The 6,000-nt window shown below is 35.2% G+C and overlaps 1 non-coding gene across 1 annotated transcript; it reads left to right on the top strand.

Annotated features, from left to right (window-relative positions):
- The first annotated feature begins 1,048 nt into the window (after positions 1–1,048).
- On the top strand, positions 1,049–1,154 carry LOC127089358 (small nucleolar RNA R71). The gene has a single exon (XR_007790968.1). It is a non-coding gene; the product is annotated as a small nucleolar RNA R71 (small nucleolar RNA).
- The last annotated feature ends 4,846 nt before the right edge of the window (positions 1,155–6,000 follow it).

Below are 6,000 nucleotides of genomic sequence, written 5' to 3'. Positions count from 1 at the left end.
TACGAATTTTTTAAATTTCCCTACACTTTTAGATTTAACAAGTCTTTGAGGATAAGGGATAAGGGGTTTATACGGTGGTGGAGGCACATAAGGTTCTTCTTTCTCTACGGCCTCCTCGTTTTTATCTTCCTCTTGACCGTCTTCCTTCTCAGTTTCCTTACCAGGGTCTTGGTGCATGGATGGGTTTTGAATTCTAGGGTCGGTCGGTTCGTCTAGTTCTGTCCCACTTCGTAGTATAATAGCATTTGCATGACCTTTCGGGTTTGGTTGCGGCTGTCCTGGGAATGTGCCTCCAGGAGCAGCAGTGGGTGCTTGTTGTTGAGCCACTTGTGAGATTTGTGTTTCCAACATTTTGTTATGGGTGGCTAAGGCGTCTACCTTGTTTGCTAACTGCTTGATTTACTCACTAGTGTGTATGTTTTGATTTAGGAAATCCTTATTTGTTTGGGCTTGGGTAGATATGAAGTTTTCCATCATTATTTCTAGGTTTGACTTCCTAGGAGCATTTTGAGTATTTGTGGCAGCTTTATGATATCCTGGTGGTACAGCAGGTGCTTGATTAGGTGCGTACAATGCATTATTGTATTTGTACGAAAAATTAGGATGGTTCTTCCAACCTGGGTTATAGGTGTTTAAGTAAGGGTTTCCTTGAGCATAGTTTACCTGGTCTGTGGAGGTTCCTATCAAGAGTTGACATTCTGGGGAAGCATGCCCCGGAACTCCGCATATCTCGCGGTTTGGTGCTACGTCAGCCACTGTGGTTGTGGGTGTTATGGTCAAGTTGTCTATCTTTTGAGTAAGAGCATCTACCTTGGCGTTGACATGGTCAAGACTACTTAATTCGTACATGTCGCCTTTCGTTGGAGGTTTCTCTACAGAGTTTCTTTCGCTTCCCCACTGGTAATGATTATGAGCCATACTTTCGATAAGTTGACATGCCTCATTGTAGGGTTTATCCATCAGTGTGCCACCTACGACGGCGTCTATTGTCAATCTTGTGTTGTACAAGAGACCGTTGTAAAAGGTATGGATGATCAACCATTCTTCTAGACCGTGATGTGGACAAAGCCTTATTATGTCTTTGTATCTCTCCCAAGCTTCAAAAAGTGATTCATTATATTTTTTTTAAACCCGTTTATTTGGGCTCTTAGCATAGCCGTCTTACTAGGTGGGAAATATCATGCTAAGAAAACTTTCTTCAACTCGTTCCACGTAGTGACAGAGTTGGATGGTAGAGACTAGAGCCAAGCTCTAGCTCTAGCTCTTAATGAGAATGGGAAAAGACGTAGTCTTATAGCTTCAGGGCTAACACCATTTGCTTTCACTATGTCTACGTATTGCAAAAATACTGACAAATGTAGGTTCGGGTCCTCCGTGGGACTACCTGAGAATTGGTTTTGCTGTACGGATGATAACAACAAAGGTTTTAGCTCGAAATTATTGGCCTCGATGGAAGGGGCAGCGATGTTGTTATGCGGTTCATCCTGTGAAGGGATTGCATAGTACTTAAGAGGACGGTTTTGCAGTCCTTCGGCCATCTTTGGTTGAATAACTGGTTCAGAAATAGGGATATTAAGATCGATAAGATTTAGCTTGATATGATGTTCTCGTATCAAATCTCGTATCCGGCGTTCTAATCTTAGATAACGCTCAGGTTCGTTGAACGGTAGCTTTAACTTCTCACCTTGAGAGCGAGTACTTGGCATACACTCGACAAATGTAGAAATGGAAATAGACTTGTTTGCCTTAGTCTATACTGGGCAACACCGGGGTTACGATATCGACTAAATTAGTCCCCGGCAACGGCGCCAAAAACTTGATCGTGACTTAGTTAGTCTATGAGAATTGTGACTGCAAGTGCACAGTCCTATCGCGTAGTTTTAAAGATTATCGAACCCATAAGGACTAATAATCGAACCTATCATTATCTAATGTTACTATGTAAATCTAAGGCTGATGATCATTCTAAGATTGGAGGGATGAAGAGAAATAACTATAACGTAAACAGAATATTAATAAAGATATTTAATAAAGGGATATCGGTATGTAACGCATCAAACTTCGGGAATTCGATAGATATTTGGTATAATCTTATTGGTCAAAATATTTTTCAGTAGAAATTATTTATAGAAAGGACTTAGTCTCACACTCTCGTTTTATTGACTCTGACCATACTCCTAAACCAGAATGCTTGGCTCTCGCGGTCTCATTTTGAATTTAAAAGTAATTTTTGAATATGAATAAAGTCTAATTAATCCTAAAGCATTCTCGCTGTGTTTAGGATTAATGCCTAGTTTCAATTATTTGGTTAAAATCTCAAACTCTCGTTCTTGTTGACCGTAACCTTTGTTTGTTTTGTACTCTCGTACGAAAAACAGTTTGAATAAAATAAGAAACTAAAACCGGAAAAATAAGTTTTATAAAAACTAACACCAATTATTTACGAATCCCGTCGTTTCGACAATCTTTACATACCGATACCTAAGGGTTTAGCCGGACATGGATCCGGTAACAGACATGGTATTCGAAAAATCAAACATACAATAAGGCATAAATAAATAAAATAGCAATCAAAATAAAACCTGGATTACGAATTGAGAAATGGAACTGAATCTTGATTCTTCAAATGAAATAATGTCGACAGGCTTTGGCAATGAGTAACCGTTACAATTGAATTCAAATGCTTAAAATAAATTGCATAATCCCCGATGTGGAGAAACTATCACTTTTACAAAGTAGGAAAAACTGCGTAGGAAACTAACCAAAAAATAACTCTGACTAAAATTAGGCGTACGATGGAAAGCAGAGAGAGAGCGTCTGTTCCAAGGAGAAACAACCTTCCTTTATATATTTTCCACTTCCCTAAGTTGTAGCCAAAAGGTGAGTGGAATCGTGGCTAATATCATGGAGAAAAAGTAGGGAAGAACGGGTTGTGGCGGTTGCCACAACCCTAGTTTTGGACTCCGTGGCGAGCGCCACATTTTGAGGGATGAGCGCCACAATCTTCCATACTTTGTGGAGGGCGCCACCACTTTCTTTGGATCATGTGGCGGACGCCACACATCCAAGTGATGGGCGCCACATGCCCATTTGGTGTGGTGGACCCATACTCTCTATTTTTCTCCATTTCCTTTTATTTTTCTTTCCTTTTTGCTATTTACCACTTTGCTTTCTTGTAAACCTTTTATTCGATAAATATCTGTAATAAACATAAAATAATGCGTAATAATAAGTGTTAATCAAGTAAGAAGTAGTGCATATGAAGACAAAAATACGATATGTTTTCGCGTTACCAACGACCATAATCATTGTCGTTCTTTCTTGGGTTTTATCGATATTTCCCCTTTCCTTTTTAGGAATAAATAAAGTTCGATGGCGACTTTGTTCAGTTCATCATGCGAGCGTGTAATTGTGTTTTGCTAAGTCGTATTCTTATTTTTTTAGGTGTGACACTATGGAAGAAGAGACTATAGAAGAGTTATCTTTGGGAAAGACTGTTTATGTGATCATCTATTCACCTTGACTGCTCGAGTGCTCTCTCTCTCTCTCTCTCTCTCTCTCTCTCTCTCTCTCTCTCTCTCTCTCTCTCTCTCTCTCTCATACTTGTGTTCTTTCATTGAGGACAATGTATGTTTTAAGTGCGCGAGAAGGAGTAATTTACTTATGTGTGTTCCTATCTGTCATTTACTTGTTTTCTAAATAAAAAATCCTGATTTTTCTTTGGTTTTGGGGTTGTAAATGTGAGTATTTTCTTTGTTCTCTTGCCTAAATACTCGTGGTGTGATGTGAGTGATTTATTGTGCATTCTTAGTATGATAATTAGGACTAAATTCTGAATTATGCATCATATGTAGTTTATCAACATCCTTTGTGAGATTTTGAGCTAATAACGGATAACATTAAAAAAATCATTTATTTCTTTCTTGTGTGATTTCACTCATGTATGTTAGTCTCTAGAACTTGATCTAACTCTTTATGAAACTATTTGTTCACTTGTGCACACTGATATGATAAATGCAAGTTGTTTTTGTTTTATTTTTAGCCAATTAGCCAAAAAGTCAACCTTAAAAATAACATCCCTTGTTTGAAACCCCTTGAGTCTATTTATCTAAGTCTTTGTTTTAAACTCATTACAAGCTTAAAACTGAAAAACAATGTTATTACCCTATTTAAAGGGTTGAAAGAGTCTTGTTCGAAGTTGTGTGGGGTTGAATTAATATAGTTGTGATATTTCAAAAGTTGACAGAAATAAAAAAAATACATATAAAAAGAAAAAAAAATAGAAAAAATAGAAAAAGAGAAAGAATGAATAAAATTCATGTTCTTATCAATATTCCTTCTAGAAATAAAAATCAAAATAAAAAGCAAAGAGAAGAGAAAATGGCTGCAAAGAAGTTGATAAAAAGTCAAGGAATTATTGTTTAGTTCAACTCTCACTGTCTCCTTCAATTCTCTTTTGTCCCTTTAAATTTTAGCATAGTACCCCTTAGGATTTATCCTACCCTTACCTTGGCTCCGTTACAACCTGAATAAAGCCCTTTTGATATTTGTGTGCATGTATTTCAAATGTGGATGTTAGAGTATTTTCAAGCTTATGGTAGTGTTAATTTTTATGATGTGCTTTGAGTGTAAACAGTTAGCATAAACACTTGATAGTTAATAGAATTTTACCATGTGAGGATCTTCCTGCTTTTTATGTACTCTTTGGTAAACTGCCTTCTTACTTGCTTTGATTGTCACAAAAAATTACTCACTAATACCATATTACTTGAAGTTTAGAATGAAGATTTCACTTATCCTTTTTGTGATCCCGAAGGTCTTTGAAATTGCATGTTTTATTTTCTTCTTCTTTTTCTTGTCTTTACTCTGTTTTGAATTTTGACTTTAGAATTTTGCTCGGAGTGCAAAGATTTAGGTGTGAAAAAATTTGATATGTGTATTTTAATACACTACACTTTACTTTGTGCTAAGGGGATTTATGACTTGTTGCTTTTATTTTATTTCTTTTAGTGTGTTTCCTAAGTTTAACTTATTAATGCTTTTATTATAATTCGGTTATTTATTTTCTGAATAAGCGGTAATTTGACACATTCTCTCTGTGTAGGTCATAAATTGAGCTACGAGAATCAGATTAATATGTTCTAATATGTGTTGGAAATCTGAGAGGATAAGATAAAGATTTTGTGTTGAAGTCAAAAGCTAATTCTGAGTGAAGAAGAGTCAAATATTGTATTTTCATGTCAGACGTAGTAAAATAATTAGTTTTTGACCGAATTTTATGTTTTTCGGATCAATTGCTATTAGAATCCAATTTGTCTTGTAATATTTAAACTAAAATGTAGCGCTACTGCTAGGACATTTAGAATTTACACAAAATAACATTAAACAGTTACAATTCTTATGGAAAACTAATTTTCCAAAGGTTGATATACTAACGGTTTCCATCAAATCTTAAGGTTATTGTAATTTCAATTTCTTTCGGTATTATTCTGTGTTTCTTGCATGCTTAATTCATGTTCCATAGAATATGTTGATAAAATTTGATAAATGCATGTTCCTAAGTTTAATCATGTTTAACAAAGCTTTTTCATTAATTCACTCAATAACCGTTCGCTTAATTCAAAAAATAGGAGCATAAATTGTATAATACCAATTACGCTTGTTTAATCAATATTGCAGGGATCGAATTCGCTTAGGTAATTGGAGTTATCATAACCAGTGATAGGTCGAAATCTGAATTAGTAGATTAGCTCGTTTAATTTTATTTGAAATCAAATTTTGTTAATTAGACTCTTAATCGACGTCAGATATATAAAACAAATGAAAACTATAAAAGATAAAATCAAGGCTTAAATAATTTCTTCGTTACTAGAAGATGGTGTCTTTATTTTTAGTCCCTAAATTGTTTTTATTTTATTTTTAATAATCCATGAATGTTACATTTTTTAATTTTAGTCTTTGAAAATAAAATCCACAGATTTCTTGTAGATTTTCTTTCGA

The sequence above is a fragment of the Lathyrus oleraceus genome, chromosome 5 (genome assembly GCF_024323335.1).
Source record: "Lathyrus oleraceus cultivar Zhongwan6 chromosome 5, CAAS_Psat_ZW6_1.0, whole genome shotgun sequence".
Taxonomy (NCBI): domain Eukaryota; kingdom Viridiplantae; phylum Streptophyta; class Magnoliopsida; order Fabales; family Fabaceae; genus Lathyrus; species Lathyrus oleraceus.
Note: the sequence above shows the minus strand (reverse complement) of the source record. Positions and strands in the feature narration are given on the sequence as shown.